The following is a 20,066-nucleotide window of genomic DNA, read 5'->3' as shown; positions in this document are numbered from 1 at the left end:
TCTTTTTTAGTTAATTTGTTTTGTTACGTTAAGATAGCAATAAATTCGAATAATCACAGCATTGGTTAAATTTGTTAGATAAGTTTGTTTAAATTGTATGTATTAACTACGTTGTTAATTTTTAACCATATATAATTGTGAAGAATTAAACCTGCGTATGAAGTAATGAGACAGATGGATGAACAGAACATTCTACACGAAATAACCCTATTTCCCTATATTTGATTAGTACTGTTATAGCTAGTTATATTGTTTAAGAAGTCTTTTCAGAATACTTACTTTACTTATTTTTTGTGTTTAAGATAAGGGCTCGACTCCTTACGGAATCGAGACGGACAAAAATTCTCTATAGACTCATTAGAGTATCCCTCTCCACGGAAATCTTTAGTAAAAGGCGAAAGATTTATTCGACATTTGAAGAGAGATCAGAGTGCCGGGAAACGCTCCGAACCATTGACCCCATGCCACACGAACATGCTTCTCTAGCGATGTATAAAAACATGTTCTTTGCCTACCCTTTCAAACACACTTTCAATGAATAGAACGCAAAGTGAGAATAGAATAACGGTAGAGAGCATCGAAAATGCGAGAGAAACGTGTTACCCGTGTTTCGCGAGCATTTCGCAACACGGGTGTATGAGGACAGACCGATACAAACAAACCCAGAGCCACTTTTACCGCACCAATTTGTAAGCTTTTACATTTAATCGTCCCGCATTGTTTTATTGCACTAACATTTTTTAAATCCAAATGTACAAATAAATAAAAATAACGAGTACTTTTATATATAAATAAAATGCGCGCACATGTGAGGATTGAACTAAAGCATACACGAATATGTATACTTTTCTCAACCGTCGCTACGTCGTGTACTATCAAGTTCTCTTGCTTAGCAGTGCAGATCTTCGTGTAATATCAGCAGATACTCGTACAGATACATCGCCCGATCAGCAAATAAGGATTTGATTATTTTTCCAAGTTTAAAATTTGAAACATAAATTAAAAAGTACGATTTCAATTTCGAATGCCTTCTTAACTTTTAATCATAGCACTCTCTCCGTGTTTTCTTATGACTTTTTCTAAATTGAGTTTAAATTCATGCACACAATTGAGCTTTTCTTTTATCCCAAAGTATTCCCATTCTTCTTTTTTTTTGCCTCGCGTTACCGATCCAGTGATATTGTGGAATTTAATCTACGACAAAGAAAGGAGCGAACACAGCATCAGTATGTAGATATGTAAATGTGCTATTATTAGCTATTGCCCCAGATAAACACTTTGTGTTAGGTGCTAGCGACACAGCATCGTAGCGAAACTGCGCCAAATGTAGAATAGTTTTTACTTGCATTATTCCTCCATCTTTCGTTTGCTGGGCTTTTTGGCATTGGCACAAGCATCTTTAAAAAGGGGTGCTTTGAACTCCTTGCCCTATTTTTCACTTATAAATAAGGGTACAGTTCCTTCGCTGACTTGCTATTTCGACCCTCAAATGTTTGTAAGGAATGTTTCACCGTAAGGAAGCTCAAGGTCAACCACAATCAGCTATCCTTTATGCATCGCTAGAAAAGCATGTTCGTGTGGCATGCGGTCAATGGTTCGGAGCGTTTCACTGCACTCTGATCTCTCTTCAACTGTCGAATAAATCTTTCGCCTTTTACTAAAGATTTCCGTGGAGAGAGATACTCTAATGAGTCTATAGAGAATTTTTGTCCGACTCGATTCCGTAAGGAGTCGAGCCCTAATCTTCAATACATAATAATGACCTGTTTTCAATATCCATCTCATACTTGAAAGCTTTACTAGAGATTCTAGAACAGTTCGTGGGTAAGACTGAGTTGAACGAGTGTTGATTTATTAAAATCATCATTACATACACCTTGTTCTGAGAACAGAATTTCTATTTTGAACACATAACTTCAGCTAAACTAATTAGTTAGTTTGTACGATTATTTAAGGGAAAATGTGATATATTCCCGAAATTCTCAATCAAACAAAGGACATACCAAATATTTTTGTTTTTTTTTCAAAAATATAAAATGGCGTAAAAGACTCTCTAGGTTAATGGGATTTTAAAACAATAGCATTGAAAGACGTACGGAGAAGCTCGCATTAAAACAAATTCCGTGCGATTGGCGGCACATTAAGGACACATTGGTGCGATTGTATTCGTTGTTTAATATTATTCAGTTGGTTTTTATCAGTTATTCTTGTGACTTTGAGCTTCACAAAAATGTAAACATGCTCACACACATACCCCACCGTTTAATGTATCCGAAAACCGGTTCCGGACGTGTACCACCTTTAAAAAATAAACCCCCCTTCAGCTCCAAATCATCTGCCCAAATCCGTTTGAAAGTCTAATCGAGCAAGCGGAAAATCTCACGGTTTCCAATCACGATCTTTCCCTGGCGATCGATCGTCGATCTCCTTCCCCTCCACTCAAACAAAGCACGCAGATTTATCAGCAGCGTGGTGGAAGGAAATCAAGGGACTGCCTCCCGATCAGTGCCGGTCACCGGTTTCATTGCCGTCGGGACCGGAACTTGAAGCTCGTCGGCCGCGGGAGACGGCCTTCATTAGATCTTATACACCCCAAAAACCTTCACCGGGGGGGGGGGGGGAGCATCCGACAAATCACATCGACAAAAGCATGCGTGCAAATATTTGGGTCGCATCCCATCGACCCTTACACGGAGCGATCCATCCGATCATCATCCGGCGGTGGTAGCACCTCCTCCTCGCAACCGCAAAAACTGAGCACGCACGCATTCACAAAAAACACGAAGAAAGAACGCCGAACAATGTTTGAAGCTGATGAAGATGATGGTGCCGCCTGATGGGCCGGAAGTGATGACCCGCAAATGGGCCGAGGGATCGTGTTCAGTTGGAATTTTGCAGCCGTGGAGACGAGGTGCAGACGCTGATTTCCACCCCACACCGGTCGTTGCAAAACTGGCGTTCTCGCGTTCGATGACAATTAATTTGAAGGAGAGGAGCGATGGGACAAAAACAAGGCGACAGGTGGTATGGGCGTAAAAAAGCATCATTGATATGGGCTTCCGGTGATGCTTTGGATGGTGGTCAAGTGGGTCAAGAATGTGCGTGTGCCTGCTCGCCGGTGTGTGTGTGTGTGTGGTTAATGGGTGAGGAATGTGAGCATTGGATCGGAAGGGGGTTTAAGCGTTCTTGCAGAGCTTTGATAAGAAAGCAAATTGAACGATGTAGAGCAATAATGAGTGGAATTGTTTAATAGTTTCCTTTGCATTTCCGTTTGATAGTTTGGAATGTTGGCTCAATGTTTAAATTTCAATAGAATCTAGACTTTGTTTTTAATTTTCTTTCAAATTTCTATTTAATTACTATTTTGAGAACAATCAGTTAGCTTCTATTTTGAATTAATTTTGATCATGCATCAATGCCACTTTCTGTATTCTATTTAATATTCTATAGGTTTTTTAAATAAATTTTATCGTTGCTTATGTTCCAGCATTAATTAGGCCTTATCCTTCTCTTTTTTATCTTTTTTATTGAATTGTAAACAATTCTTTTTGTTCCGTTACAGTATCTTGTTCCTTAAAATACAAATTTTAAATTCGGTAAACAATGACATACGGTGGCGACAAGCAGTTTTTTTTTTTGCAAATATGTTAGCCTATTCCCTAAGCTTGACTAAAACTTTTGATGCCATTCGATAGGTTATGCTTCTGTGCATCAACGGCTGTTGAAATGTTATTTGTGTGTGACATTACTAAGTAGAACAATATACTTTAACCCATAATAATGGAGAATACAATGCTTTAAATTGTACAGTGCAATAGGATTTAGAATAATAATAATTCATTATTTACATGTACAGCCGGAGAAGGAATGTGGGCTTCACTCCTCATGAAAACTTAATTATGAGCTCAACTATGTTACTGTTGTTTATTTATTCGTAGATGACAATTATGGTGGTTTTGATTTTTTTTGCCACAATAAGATAGTAAAAGTATATTAATGTTTTCGTAGAAAAACTGTAATGGCGCTCAAAACATTACCAATCCAATAGCATCAAAAAGTTTAAGTAAGCTTGAAAACTGAGATATTTGCAAAAAATTTCGAAAAAGTTGAGTGCAGTTTAATAGAGCACTACATGTAATGGCTACATGTTCCCTTCACCGGGCATTAAATGGCCAACGCACATTCCATAACATCTCTCCAAAAACCAAAACACGCGCTCATCATAATGACATTGTGTTACACGGGCCGGAAACTCCCATTAGGGCACCGGGTGCAAAGATTCAATTGAACGTTGTATGAATCTCGTTGTAGCAAAGATTCAATTGAACACAGTGTGAAAACAAAAACGATATCAAACAATCATTTGAGATAGAAAGCATTTTTTTTATTGAAAAATAAAATTCAATTTTACTGTCACTATAAAATGTAAAGCATCCAGAGTGAATTCGCCATCTTACGCTCTCTTGACTTCGTATAAAATCTTCCCTCCCATCCCTCTCTCCTCATCATGCACACATAACGATATTGAAAAGAAATCTGTCATCGAACCGAATGGCACGATAATTGATTTCCTTCCCATTTCGAACGAATCAATTTCATCCACACATCAACCTCTCGCTTTCGGTTCGGTTGTCAGTAGTAGTAGTATACGCTGGAAATGCTTTCCCGCAGTCCCAACCATACGGTCAATGTGCAATGTCCGGCGCATTTGAACGCGGGCGTTTAATTTTTCAAAACCCAATTAAACTGCTCCCGGACCGTGCGTGATAACAGGCGTGCGACGACGGTGTTCTACTATCGCTCAAAGTGCCTGTCCAATTTCTTTTGTTAGATTGTTTGGCTTTTTTTTCTCCGTTTCCTTTCCTTTCAATTTGATGACATTTGATGACTGAGGCAACATACACTTATACACACACACACTTACACACACTTACACGAAAATGTGGCGTTCTTGTGTACTTAGTTGATTTGTTTCGCATAATTGTATTGCTTTGAGCTTTTGGGGGAGGGTCAAACATTGTCGTCAAGCAGATGGTTTGAGGATGAATAGTGGCACTGATTAGTTAGTATATGTCCAGATGACAGTTATGTTGACACTTTACTATATCATTGATTTTCTTTTATAAGATCATTAAACGTCTTATTGTATCCGTTAATGGTCTGATATTGACAGTATACGTCTTATTCTTTGCTTTTCATGTTTTAGGGCTCGTTCTACGATTTATTTATGATTCCAACAATTTTAATTAAATGATACATAAAATACCCGCCATATAAACAATAAATATCTTTAAAAATTTATAGAAGAATGTAATCAAGCATACAACAAATTATAGAAACAACCAAAATAGAATAGATTAAAAACTAAAGATAATTTAAATTTATTATTTTTTCAATTAGGATAGTTTCAGTACTTTTTTTCTTTCAGAAATATAATAAAAACACTTCTAATTGTTTAAGTCGTAATGATCAATTCAATTAAATGATTCAATTGAAAAAAAAAAACATTATTTCAAAATACATCAATATTATTCTCAATAATCCTAAAATCGATTTTGCTCTATTTTCTAAACGTTTTATCAATATGCCCTATGAACATCCCACTGTTCCTTTGATCCCGTTCTGATGCGTATTGATATCCGGTAGATGACGAACGGCCGGTTGACCAGCAGTTCCCTTCCCTTTGACCACAAGCCCACAGAAGGTCCAATGACCCAATTACGAGCATGACTTGGGACAAATTATTGTGTCAGCGCAAGCGACCCGAAGGCACGTGCCTATTAAAGCTCGAGCAGGCAGGCACGGTGTACGACGCCATCATCGCCGCTTGTCGTGTGCTTGTTTGCCTTTATTGTTTTGGCTACATTCCCTCCCAAAAAGGCCCTTCACTGCTGCTGCGTTTTTTTCGCTCTCATTACTTTTGTTTTAACTGTATCTATGTCTATTGTTTTCCAACCCTCCAGCTTTCCTGCCCCAAGCGTGTGGGGTGTGTGTGCCAAGCACTTGGATCTTTCGCTTCCCATTGATTGCGCACGAGATTTATGCTCGCGTGTGGGGTAATTTTCCCACTGTCAGGGTAGGAGAGGGACACGCGGGGCGTAAAAGTTTTTGTTTTTGTGCCAATCAAATTTTATTACGAAGCCACACACGCCGGGAGAGGGAGGGACAGCAAATGGAGCAGAATAAGAGACAGTCGGCCACTTTAAAGCGCCTAGATGTACTAGAGCGGGAGGGGTTCGTCCGTTGGTTCGTTCGATCGATCGATCGATCGAACTGTCTTCGGCAAAACTAGGCCAACAGAATCTTTTCCGGTTGGTTGGTTTGGGTTGGGTTGGTTCCTTTTTACTTTTCTCAAACGAGCACATTTGGGTGCAATGGTTTTTTTGTGTGTTGCTGACGAGTAATAGGGCACCCGGTGCCCTAATGGGAGTTTCCGGTCCGTGTAACACAATGTCATTATGATGAGCGCGTGTTTTGGTTTTTGGAGAGATGTTATGGAATGTGCGTTGGCCATTTAATGCCCGGTGAAGGGAACATCAATATGCGTGAATGTGTAAGTACATGCGAGTGTGTATGTGTTTGTATGGAAATGTAATAATTAATATTTGCTCTCCTTACTCAGCAGTACCTGCACATGGCCTTGTGGTCATCTTTATTACCCTGAAGAAAGGAACAGCTTTTCTCCCCTTCTTTTTTTGCAGGCAAAATGCTTGTGTTATACTGTTGTACGGTAAGGATGCCGAAGGACAACAGTTTGATTTGCTTTATGCATCGCTAGAGAAGCATGTTCGTGTGGCATGCGGTCAATGGTTCGGAGCGTTTCTCGGCACTCTGATCTCTCTTCAAATGTCGAATAAATCTTTCGCCTTTTACTAAAGATTTCCGTGGAGAGGGATACTCTAATGAGTCTATAGAGAATTTGTGTCCGTCTCGATTCCGTAAGGAGTCGATCCCTTACTCTTATCAAATAAAGTGAATAGAAGTTTGACACGTTATCAATTAAAGACATAAGTTGATGGCATATCTTTCGAAAATGGTGTAAAATATCGTTCAGTTTCAACATTACCAGAATGGTCTTTCCTTAACTTGACGTAACGATCTAAGCATACATGCTGGTCTGTGCAGGCTTTCTAGACTTTCAAGAAGGTTTTAGGCGTTAAACTAACTGAATTATGTATAATACAGAATCATTAGTAGTCACTTCCATCGTCGAATAATATTTCCTATTCTATTCAAGTGGAAATTTAATCTATTATCAAAGCACATGCCCTAGCCTATCTATTATTGATGCCCTAGCCACACTGAGCATGGACCTCGTAGCTTTACAAGAGATTCGGTGGCTAGGGAACGGTGTGCACAACAGGCGTGGTAAGCATTGCTACGACATATATTACAGCTGCCACGACCGCCACCGCGTGCTCGGAACGGGTTTCGCCGTAGGTCCCCGGTTGAAACCCGCAATCATGGATTTCAAGGCTATAAACGATAGGCTATGCACCCTGCGCATGCGAGGCAAATTCTTTAATATAAGCCTCATAAACGTTCACGCCCCTACCGAAGATAAAGAGGAAGAGGAGAAGGACCTTTTTTACGGCCGCCTCGCTAGAATTGTAGTTGCGTGCCCCAGGCATGACCTCATAATCATCCTGGGGGACTTCAACGCAAAAGTCGGTAGGGAGCCAATGTACCGCCAATACACTGGCTGTCACAGTCTGCATGAGCACAGTAATGATAATGGTAGTAGATTGGTCCAGTTCGCCGCAGCGAACAATCTGGTTGTAGGGAGTACCAAATTTGCGCGCAAAAAAATCCACAAGATTACGTGGGCGCACCCGGGTGGAGAATCCTTCAACCAGATCGACCACGTGTTAATAAGCCGCCGACGACAGTCGAGTCTGTTAAATGTCAGAACATATCGAGGAGCCAATATCGATTCCGATCACTACTTGGTTGGCTTAGTGATACGTTGTAGAATCGCCCGCCCCCGCGCCAATGGGGGCGGAGAAAACACGCAGGCTCGGCTCAACACGGACTCTCTAAGGGACATTGCTGTCCAACAGGAATTCAAAACCGCTTTAGAAGAGTCTCTACTACCAGAAGACAGATACGAAACTACGAGCGAGAGGTGGAACGCTCTAAAAACAAAAATAATAAACTGTGCAAGAAATATACTCCCACCACGTCGTGGCAACACCAAATCTGGCTGGTTCGACGATGAATGCAGACAAGTGACCGAACGTAAGAATACTGCATACCGAGCAATGCAGCAACGGCATAGAACGCGGGCATGCGCAGAGGTATATTCACGGCTTAGACGCGAAGAGAAACGAGTTCACCGCTCCAAGAAGCATGCTTTGGAAGAGCAAAACATGCGGGAACTCGAGCAAACCAGAGAGGCGTACGGACCGACACGAAAGTTTTACCAAGCGATAGCAGGTCACCGAAACAACGTTGTACCTAAGGTAACCTGCTGTCGCAACAAGGATGGAGATCTGGTCAGTAACCAGCCAGAGGTCCTCTCGCGGTGGGCTCAGTACTTTGATGAATTACTCAATGACCAATTTAGCGAACAGCTAGAAGCGCCACTAGCAGATAATGTCATGCTACTGCCACCTAGCATAGAAGAAACACGAAAGGCTATCCGTCGGCTGAAAAATAACAAGGCACCCGGAACCGACGGAATTGCAGCCGAACTGGTCAAGAATGGAGGTGCACGACTAGAAAACGAGATTCATCAAATTGTTACTGAGGTGTGGGATAGCGAATCGATGCCTTGTGATTGGAATCTCGGCATCATCTACCCCATATACAAGAAGGGAGATAGGTTGGACTGCAACAACTACAGGGGTATTACGGTGTTGAATACCGCCTATAAAATATTCTCCCTGATCCTTCAGGATCGCCTTGTCCCGCACGTCGAAGAGATAGTAGGAAACTATCAAAGAGGATTCCGAAACGGAAAATCAACCACTGATCAGATCTTCACCATGCGGCAGATCTTGGAGAAGATGGCTGAATACAAAAACGACACATACCATCTCTTCATAGACTTCAAAGCCGCATACGATAGCATAGCCAGGGTAAAACTGTACGACGCTATGAGCTCTTTTGGAATCCCGGCCAAACTGATAAGGCTAGTTAGAATGACTATGACCAACGTCACATGCCAGGTGAGGGTGGATGGAAAACTCTCAGGACCTTTTGCTACCACCAAGAGTCTACGCCAGGGGGACGGGCTTGCCTGTCTCCTATTCAACTTGGCGCTAGAGAGGGCCATCCGCGACTCGAGGATGGAGACTACGGGAACCATCTTCTATAAGTCAACCCAGATCCTGGCATACGCTGATGATATAGACATCATTGGTCTGCGGCTCTCCTATGTAGCAGAAGCCTACCAAGGGATCGAGCAGGCGGCAGAGAACCTCGGATTGCAGATAAACGAGGCAAAGACCAAACTGATGGTGGCAACATCAGCGGGCCCGCCAACAAATAATCAGAATCTACGTAGGCGTGACGTGCAGATAGGTGAACGCACTTTTGAAGTCGTCCCACAATTCACCTATCTGGGATCAAAGGTCAGCAACGACAATAGCATGGAAGCTGAGTTGCGCGCAAGGATGCTGGCTGCCAACCGGTCATTCTACAGCCTGAAAAAGCAGTTCACCTCAAAGAACCTGTCGCGACGGACGAAGCTGGGACTATATAGTACCTATATAGTACCAGTGCTCACATACGCCTCTGAGACATGGACACTGTCCAAATCTGACGAAACCCTCTTAGCCGCGTTCGAGAGGAAGATGCTCAGAAGGATACTTGGCCCCGTATGTGTGGAAGGACAATGGAGGAGCCGCTATAATGACGAGCTATACGAGATGTACGGCGACCTCACTGTCGTACAGCGTATAAAGCTCGCCAGGCTCCGGTGGGCTGGCCATGTTATACGCATGGAAACGGACGACATAGCCCGTAAAGTCTTTTTAGGCCGTCCACAAGGACAGAGGAGGCGTGGTAGGCCCAAATTGAGGTGGCAAGATGGCGTGGAGGCGTCCGCCATTAAGGCCGGGATAACGGACTGGCAGACGAAGGCGCGAGACCGTGAGCGGTTTCGGACACTCCTGAGGCAGGCCAAGACCGCAAAGCGGTTGTAGCGCCGGATGAGTAAGTAAGTAAGTAATCAAAGCACATAAACACACCTATTAGTATGTCACTCTTGTAAGTAAGGGTTGCCTTAAATTAATCTGTTTATATTAGCGAGAACTATATACTGTTACATTAGTTCTATATTATCTAGGTTTCGATGTACTTGTTCTATATTATAAGAAATTATCTATTTATTTTACTTGATTCTATTAAAACTTCAGCTTATTGTTTTGTGGTTGGCTATTACACTCGAGAACATGAGTTTGTTAACTTGGTTGTTAGATGAATAGGCTCAAAGGCATCCATTTGTGACAGTTCGCGACCATTTTTGTCTTTAAGTCAACAATTTTGATTCTCGTTGGAATGATGATAAATTTACAAGGTATTTGAACAGAATTTTGACTACTGTAATTTGACAATTTAAAAATACTGCCAAAACTGTGTAATTTTATTTAATTGATCTAATTTTTTTTCACTTTTTTAAAACTTCGAAAATTTGAAAAATTATTGTTACACTTTAATTTCCTTGAATTTAATTATTAATTACTTAACTGAAATGGAATTATTCTCGAACCCACAGATGCAAATATAACGTTAAAATTTGTAAAAAAAAAAAATGCAATTGACTTACTGTCAAAAATTGATCCCGTAGAGTCAAACATTGATGCACACTGTTAAAAATTGATGCCTAACAGGCAAGCGCTGTCAAAAATTGAAAAAATAGATGACTTACAGCCAAAACATAGCGGCAATGACAGAAATGTTTGGCTTTAGTTAGTGTATATTTAACTTTAAGAAAGTTTGAAAGAAGAATTCTGATGATTATTTACACTAGAAATATATATTTTAGACCTATGGTAGTCCTTCTACGATAGACATGCAAACACATGATGAAAATTTACGTTTCTAGTTAGAAACAAAAAAAGCATTTAATGGAAGGGCACATTTTAAACATGGTATCTCATTCATAATTTTAATAAAAAAAGTATTTTTTTATTTGATCTATTTCGTATTGCGAGAATGCCTAAAATTACACCATTAAAAATAGGGCAATAGTTCAATTGGTTTCTTTATTTTTCAATGAAACTGTAACCTAATTATTGCACGCACAGAGGGTACATCACTTCCTAGCGTGCCCAAATCCATCGCTTTATCGCACAAAAATCAACACCCTAAATGAACATCCGCTTGCCGGTCAACATTAATTCCTCATATCGCACCGGATGGCCCCGTGAGATGATTAGTGATCTTTACACCTTTCTCTGATGAGTGTTATTCTTCTCTGCTTCCTATTTGTGAAGCAACGAATAGAAAAAAAATCCACTTCAACCATAACACTTTTCCACGCTTTTAAAGGCCAAGAGATGACGTGCATATAAAAACTCGGTATCAATCCCGCCCCATGATGCATCTTCAGTTCAGTCGATAACCCCCGAAACAGGTCGGTTTCAGAAGCTGGTTTCTTCTGACCCTTTTTTGCTGCTCAATATATCGAACGATGGACGGATTGGTGGTTAAGGTTGTGAACCGTTTATCTTAAAACGGTTCGGCTTCTCCGGTTTTGCCTGCACGTACACCGAAAACCATGTGAGGCCGGCATGACACGGGAGGTCAAAAACGGGTTCGCGGTTTGCATCCATCATCCATGGGTGAAACGTACAGAAACGGTAGCATCTTCTCAAAACTGGACAGGCGTGCAGCGTGTTTACGGTCGATCACGGCATCAAGATTCTTTTTTTTTGGTTTTGGGTAGGATTTATGAATGATTCTAGCTTTCAACCTGCCAGTCAGTGTTGCCCACTCGAAACAGTTTCATACGGTTGACCTGCTTTTCAAATGGGAAAAACCTCATCGTTATCGATTTGTTACAATGGATGATGTTCTTTTGGGAGTAATTTAACAAAAAAAAAAAATAGTATCGGATTGATGGAAGGTATCGTGTGTATCCAATAGAACCGTAAAGTTACGCAATGTCTTCGAAGTTCGAACAGAACACAGACGAAATGAAAAAATAGTGTAAAAATTGTCTAATTAGGGATTTAAATTATTTATTTAAATTGCACACTATATATCATACAACAATAACAAAAGCCAGTTTTGAAGCAGCTAGAGATATTTTTAATCATTATCGACTTGGAAATCCTCTGGAAATGAAATATTGCACGGAAAAGCTTCTAGCATTCAAGAAGATAGTTAAGGAACCATATTTTAAAGAAATTTACAGTAATCAGTGATTGCCCAATTGCAAGATTATGAAAAACAACCAGACCAAAGAGAAAAGAATAAAGAGCCTAGAATGATTTTGTTTAATATAGATTGAGTTTAATCAGCATTACGACAAAATCAAACTTGGTTCTTATTTTTGTTATGAGTATTGTTGCTTCTTTGACTGATCGGGGTTTCTTACGCTGGAGTTCTTTAAATGATTGCTTCAAGCCGCAAAACCCTTTGCAATATCAAGTGCGAAGGTTGCCTTAAGCATGATGACGTTCTGAAAACAACTGATGCGCTTGTCCTGTCAAATGCTGCAGTTGCGTTCAACGTTGCTACGCTTGCGAAATCAAGTAAAAACCCCTATAATATTATTTTAATTTTCTGTTGATTTTTTTTGAGTATGGGTACGCGAATGTTTGTTCCAAGATTGGACAATAATGTGCATTTTTTGTATCTTTTCCTTTTTTGTATATTTTGAGCTTTTGTCTTCTTTTTTATTGATCATACAAACAATGTTTATTAAAATTTAATATTGCAAAAGTATTATTTATTTAGTATTGCAAAAAACCTTTTACTGTATTGGTAGAATTAGGAGTTTTTTTTAGGAAAAACCGTGTATATCATGTTGCGGATATGAAGTATCGTTTAAAAAACATGACCAAAATCACACTCCACAACATCCCTAGCGTAAACATTGTTACTAATAATGTAAAAAAAACCTTGGTGTGTTGGCACGTGTAAACCCAAAAGCTGTAAAAACTATTGGCACTTGCTCCCGAAACAAACACAAAAACACCAGCAAATAAAAATGGAGGGCGAGGCCATCGATTGGAATGATATTTCAATTTACTGCCGAACGCCGAACTCCGAAGTGCATCAATCGGGCGTGTGGTGGTGGCGGTATTTGTATGCAGATTTAATTGAATCCTAGATTCTAGCGTAGCCGTTCCACCGTACCTACCCGTCCAGGATAAATCAATTGGAATCAATTTAACAGGAGGGAGCACTCTAAAGGTGGGGAAAAGCGTGGGTTCAATTTGGGTTAATGAAATCAACCAAAATCGGTGCAAAAATGCATCTGAAAAAAAAGAAGGGCTAGAGTGTTTTTTCACCTTTTTCTTTTGGTCCCTAGTTTTGCTCACTCTAGCCAATGCATGTGTGTGTGCATTGAAGTGCAGCCACATCGAGATGAGAACTATTAATCTGGGCAAATGCAATTTTCCGTAGCATGAACGCAGCGGATATGCAAATTGCCTGCGCCCGAACGGACGTCTGTGAAAGAGTTGACGGGTTGACGGTGATAAAAAGCAGTCACAATGTCACATCGATCGTTGCTGTAACAAATCACGCTAGTAGTAAGGGCAATTGTTCTCTGCCGAAAAGAGTTCCCAAAACACACGACACGGGCAAGTGCAATCGATAAGGAGGATATGGAGAGGTCCCTCTTCATGTTTGCAGCGTAAATTTAATAGCACACACGCACACTAGAATAGTATGAGTAGAATCGTTTTGTGCTTTGCTATCATTTTGCACCAACACAAAAAATAGCATCGCAGATCGTTTAACTTGAACTATATATCCAGGAACAACGCTGCAGCCTACACGGTGGATGAACTTTGTGACGTTGGTTTCATCCATCACGACTCGGTTCGCGATTTTTCCAATCAATTTTCACAACGAATCTGCTCGGAGCAGTGTGATCGACGAGATGTGTACTTGCCCTCATGACTAAATTGTAGCTCTTCGGTCAGAAGAAACGGATGGATGCTGTAGGTTCAGCGGACTGGCAACCTGTAGCACGTCAAACTTGATTTTTGTCTCTACAATAGTTCACCGTCCATAGGATCCAAAAGTTTCAAGTACTGATTTTTGCAGTATGTTACTACTGTTTTGGAACAAACTTATCAAAGTTTTTCTTTCCATTTTTTTCGTTTATTTATAGTCATTTTTGTTTAGCTCTCCTTTTTTTTGATTTTAGGTTACTTTATTAGTGTTTTTTGGGATTATATTTTAGTTTTTTTGATGATTTGTTACTCTTTTTTGAGTTTTTATGCATTTTTTATCATTTTCTATTTTTGTTTGTCTATGTTTTTATGTGTAATACATTTTAATTTCAACAAGCGTGATTGTTATACTTTCGTTCTTCATTTTGTTTCATATTTAGAAGTTTCTTTGGGTTTCTCGTTATTGTTCCCTTATTTTCTTTTATTTACTTTTTCTTTTATTTGCTTTTCTGTACTTGTTCTTAGCGTTATTAGTATTGATAATGTAATTATTTCCCTGATTCTTCGTTTTTGATTTTTTTGATTTGTATCTTTCTTTATCTTTATACTCTTCTCCTAAACATTGGTTTTGAGTTTTCATTAATCAGAAATCAAATGTTAGCAATAACTTCAACATGGCCACTAATTATATGTAAGCATCCTATAAGAGTAATGAGTGAACCTGGCGTTATTTGCTCCATACTGGATTCCCTGGCTTCTCGATACACTGCATCCGGTCAATCATTGCGTCAATCATAGCTCGAGCGCTCGGTATCAGTGCACTGTACCTCTACCATAATTCAGATTCCCGCACGCTCGAGATGCGGAGTGCTTCCAGAACCGGAAAGCGGATCGGTGGTGCACCGAAGAATCACGGTGCAAAAACTTGCACCAAAACCAGAATGCATCCGGCCGGATGTGTCAAACGAAACTAATTCAAACCCGGACTGATCGGAAATGAAACGGACCCGTTGGCCCCATGCTCCATGGCGCCTAGAACACGGGAACCGCCGGTCTGGACAATCATCATCATTGTCATAGCAAGTGGATGAGTTCGTTGCTCGTTGTGTTATGCTTGTCTCGCTTGTATTGGAAAGAATGGAGAGAATGAAAACGGAACGTGGCAACAATGTTCATGTAAGACCGCAGCACGCACGCACGGTACCGAACGATGGACGATGTAACGGACGATGGCATGGTTTGCTCATTTAGCAGAAAACCAATAATTACGGAAGATCGGTACATGTGCAGCTTGCAGCTTGCCGGATCATGCCTGCTATAAGGTGGTTCTGGTCAGCATCGTCGCGCTCTGATAAACGTGGAGCGCGGGTATGTTTCTGGTTGACTTTTCGGTCTGTGTAGCACATTTGTACGAACGAACAAAACAAAACAATGCAAAAACTACACGGCAAACACTTTGTGGGGGAAAAACAATAGCAAAGCGAGAACGCTGTTATGATAGATGGATGGAAATTATGACGAACTGAAGGTAGTGGGTTTGTGGTTTGGTTTTAGTTGCGATTTCTATTTTATTTGCTTTCGATGGAAGGACGGCTTTGAGGGCAGAACAGCTTTATGGTAACATATGTATACAGGAAATGTATCTTGTGCTTTAGACTGGAACCACAACATTCTGTGTCGTTTAGCGTATTTATCACTGAATCACGGTTCTTATATTGTGTGTATTTGATCTCACAAAGTTGTTTCATTGCTTAATATCCTGAAGTGACAGCCTTCTCGTCAGAATGCTATATAAGCATAAGAAAAAAGAATCTTAACAGATTTTTGAATTTTTTTGTATATTTGGCGTATTTTAACGCGATACAGATCTGCGGGCTTTTACTGATAGTAAAGGTTTTGTATCTATAAGGTACTATCTGGTCGGGTAGAAGTAGACCGATGACAAGAACAAGATAATTCTGATTCTCAAATATGACTTGGACTGAAGTTACTTTAAAAAGTGTGAGTTTCGAATTGTGTGGTTTGACAATCATCCTGAATTCTCTCAAATTCTTTGGAGCAGCCAAAGCATTGTTCTATAAAATACCCAATAGTTACATTGGTGATAAACTGTTTTTGTGGTCGGTTTATACTGTTAACAGCATTATTAAATACACGCAAGATGTTTTTTAGCATCACCTCTATCACAATTAAATTAAAGCTATTGACCCGGAAACAGTGTCACAAAAGCCGTGATTTGTAATGCTATCCATGATATAGTTTTAATTAAGATAGCATCACTTCTACATAGATCATTTCCACAACGGAAGATCGATCGTTAAATTGGAAACACGTGTAAACAGGCAAGCGGGAAGATACGTCGTTAACACTAAAGCAACTTTAAATTCGTTAAGTTTTAACGACCCGAAATTTGATCGTAACATTCATGCTATTGCTAATCATGGAGTAATATCGAAAGAGCTAGCGTAAGAACAACTGGAAAACTATGATACAGCAGTTGTCTGTAAATGTTGTCTCTAAGGCATGATGCTTAATGAGGACCTTTTAAATAATTTTGAGAGAAAATTTAATAAATTAAGATTAATTTCATAGCATAGGAGACTGTATTCATAATTGGCAAAATATTAAAAATTATATTAAGCTGTGCACATCAACTGGTAAAGATAACTGACCTTAATTGATGTCTCTTGAGATATCAGCTTTAGATACAAAATACGTAACAACCTTACCTTAGTCATATCAATCCAAGAGAAGAGCGTATAGAGCACAACATTTGTGTCATTGAGTTGAAATTTGATGATAGTTTGGCAGCAAATGGTACTTTGCGGTGTAAAAATTGAGACACTCTCTCGAAATTTGATTCCTCCAAAGCAACATTTTCTCATGTTTGTTTCGATATGTTTTATTTAAACAACTTCCGTACATAGTTCTACATTTTTGAATAGTAAAATTTATGTTTACAGCATGACATTTGCATCGTGTTTTACACGAAACTGTTGCCATTGCTGTGGTCGAAGTTGCGTCACGAATCAATGTGGAATGAATATTTGCACGATTCCTTCAATTTTCATCACATTCTTCACCCGTTTGGGGTAAAACCACAGCACAGCGGCACCGCAGAAAGTGCGCAAAGTATCGATATGCATATCCGTTTGACAAGGTCGTGGCTTTATCAACCCCCATCACCACCGTCAACTTCACGACGCGTGTTCCGAATTTCACGATCAACCGATCGGTTGACGGCATGAAACGCGTGAAGCGATGGTGAAAATATGAACTCGAATGGGAGCTGAGGGAAGGGAAAGGGAATTGAAGTGCAAAAGTATGCCAACGATTTTGCAATAAGCTACCGGCATTGCCATCGATACAGTGGCGGTGAAATCAATATTCAACGGCTGCCTGTCACCTGCAGCCATTCGCAGGCGAACGTTGCCCTCGGGCGGGTGCGTACGCGAGCGAAAAACTTTGCGACCGACTAACCGGCAAGACAAACCGGGCTCGAGTTCTTGGAACTGCCCTTCCTCAACACCGCAAGAAAAGAAAAAAAAAACACCACAGCGTCACAAGAGCGTCAGCTTTGGCTAGTACACACAGGCCGCTCTGATGTCGCTGATGTCATCCGGGGGACCACAGCTTACAGTCTTTTCGGCGCGTCAGCCGAAGAAAGCAGCAACCGCGGGGCAACTTGCGCTTGGGTTGGGACAAATTGGATTTACTAAGAAGATGGTTTTGGACGAAAGCAAAGGGACGGATGGATGGAAAATTGCTTTAATTCGAAATCTGTTATCAAATTACGTTTACTCAGCCACTCGACACACACCAAGAGTCCTGATGATGAAAGGTGTGGTGCAAATTGTCCAATCAAAACCGTGTGTCGCTGATTGTTGCACCTTGAAGGCGGGAGGAAGTGTGGCGCTTTGCAGGGGCGCACAGGCGACAGTTGACTACTGCGCAGTAGTTCATAACGAGGCTGGAAAGGAAATTTGATTAATGTGACCCAATAATTCGGGTGGTTTGCGTAATTAGGAACAACACGTCACAAACGATAGAGGGAGTCATTGGCAGGGTTGATAAGATGCAAAGTGAGGATTGCAAAAGTTTTAGCAAATGTTAGCAAATGAGCTGTTGTATTTCGGGGTGTTGGAGCTTTTTCAGAGGCTAATTAAGAACGATGTTTTTTTTTTTTTAATGTTGTTTATTAATTCTTTCTTTGACAAATCGTTCTCGTTAGCGTTTGTCAACATTTTAAGTACCATTTACCATAGCATTTCTGTGAAACTGTACCATGTAAAAAAAAACATTATAATTATCAAAGGATGGATTGGATTGATTTATGCTTCAAATGAAGAAGTAAAATTTTATCAAAAACAAAAATTTAAACAAATGGTTGGCTGTAACACTACATGGACGATATCATCGTGCAAACTATGTGCAAATGTCATGGATTAACGATGGAATATTGATTTGTAAAAAAAGGTAATTTTAAGATTCGTTTCACGCTATTCCAACACAATTTTGTGACATACAAGAATCCACAGTTTTACTCGTTAAGGGAAAATCGAATCGTGAAGTTTTATTTATCTTTTATGACAAGTCAAATACGCTACTTCATGCCATTGCTCTTTCCATTAATTTGAAACAATTTTTTATCCATAATAATAATAAAAAAAAAAAAACTCTACATAAAGGTCACTCAGACCGTTGTAAAATAGATTAAAATATGTCAGATGCGTCAGATGATGGAATGGCTACAAACATGTTGCTAAAGTGAATGAAGTAAATGTAACTAAATAAATGAAGTAAATGATGGCTTAAATACTTCAGGCAACTTTTACAGAAAAATTCCCTACAATTAGCTGTTTTTTTTCTCTGTTACATTTTAAAGTTTTCTGAAACAATTAAAGAATACCACAGAAGCTTTTCGAGTTTTAACTCCTGAAACTAGATTAAAATTAGGTAACGAAAATGAAAAGTTACTACAAATAGTATTATGTTAATGTGTTAATGTGTCCAAAATGTGTCCAATTATTAAAATCAATTGTTCTACATCAAAATCACACCTTATTGCCCGTAAAAGTAATCTTGTTCATTCTTGGTAAATCTACAAAATAATTACAAATATCGCCTCAGTACAGCGTTTTGAATACGATTAACACTTAGAGCATACTTTAAAAAATTATTCCTATAGCTTGCTTGATTTAAAGCGAAAGAATACTATAATTTCCTTGGTGGTATTTTTACAAAGTGGCGAGTTTAAATCGATTATAAATAGAACAAAAAACAAATCGTGAAAATTTCATCCTAATTATGTACTATAAAATAAATAAAATTACAGACATTTTAAATAGTGTCAAACAACGAAGCCAACGATAACTTTTTTACTGATCATGGGTAAAACACCATAAAAGTAGTAGACATTTTCAGAATTAATCCATCGATTAGCATTCAGTAGTAAAGAGTGATTCACTGCTTTACTCAGTTGAAGCTGAGGCTCGTTCTAAAGTGGTTCCAGTCACAACCGGTGCGATAATATTAACGATTGATGACTATTCTTTCGTGGAAAATTAGCACCTGATGCGAGGTGCTTACGTATAATGAAGTTCGACACGATTCCCTGTCATATAAGCACATCTCAGACTCAGCAGCATGACGCTTCGCTTTATTTAGCACAATATGATGTTAAACCCGGCAAAACACACGTCATCTGGGTAGGTTTAAAGGGAGATCGTGCATCGTGCAGCATCGTTCCTCTTCTCAAACTCTTTTCGCAACCGGTTTCTCATCATCCAATCCAGCTTAGCAATCCGAATGTTCTCCAGCTGTATATCGACGTCACGTGGTGGTGGAAGCCCTTAGTTCGCTCGCCATCGACAGTGTGCGATCTTACGGATGTGCTGTAGCAAATATTTTATTGCCAAGCGAGTGATAAAATGCTGTTCTAGGGGAATTCTAAGGAAGGTTATTTCCTCTAGCAACACACACGTCAGC

The 20,066-nt window shown here is 39.8% G+C and overlaps 3 non-coding genes across 3 annotated transcripts; 2 read left to right on the top strand and 1 right to left on the bottom strand.

Moving 5' to 3' along the window:
- Positions 1-314: 314 nt before the first annotated feature.
- Positions 315-434, bottom strand: LOC120905263. The gene has a single exon (XR_005739897.1). It is a non-coding gene; the product is annotated as a U5 spliceosomal RNA (small nuclear RNA).
- Positions 435-1,611: 1,177 nt separating this feature from the next.
- On the top strand, positions 1,612-1,731 carry LOC120905264. Its single transcript, XR_005739898.1, has one exon. It is a non-coding gene; the product is annotated as a U5 spliceosomal RNA (small nuclear RNA).
- Positions 1,732-6,826: 5,095 nt separating this feature from the next.
- Positions 6,827-6,946, top strand: LOC120905265. Its single transcript, XR_005739899.1, has one exon. It is a non-coding gene; the product is annotated as a U5 spliceosomal RNA (small nuclear RNA).
- Positions 6,947-20,066: the final 13,120 nt, after the last annotated feature.

Source organism: Anopheles arabiensis, chromosome 3 (genome assembly GCF_016920715.1).
Source record: "Anopheles arabiensis isolate DONGOLA chromosome 3, AaraD3, whole genome shotgun sequence".
Lineage (NCBI taxonomy): Eukaryota > Metazoa > Arthropoda > Insecta > Diptera > Culicidae > Anopheles > Anopheles arabiensis.
Note: the sequence above shows the minus strand (reverse complement) of the source record. Positions and strands in the feature narration are given on the sequence as shown.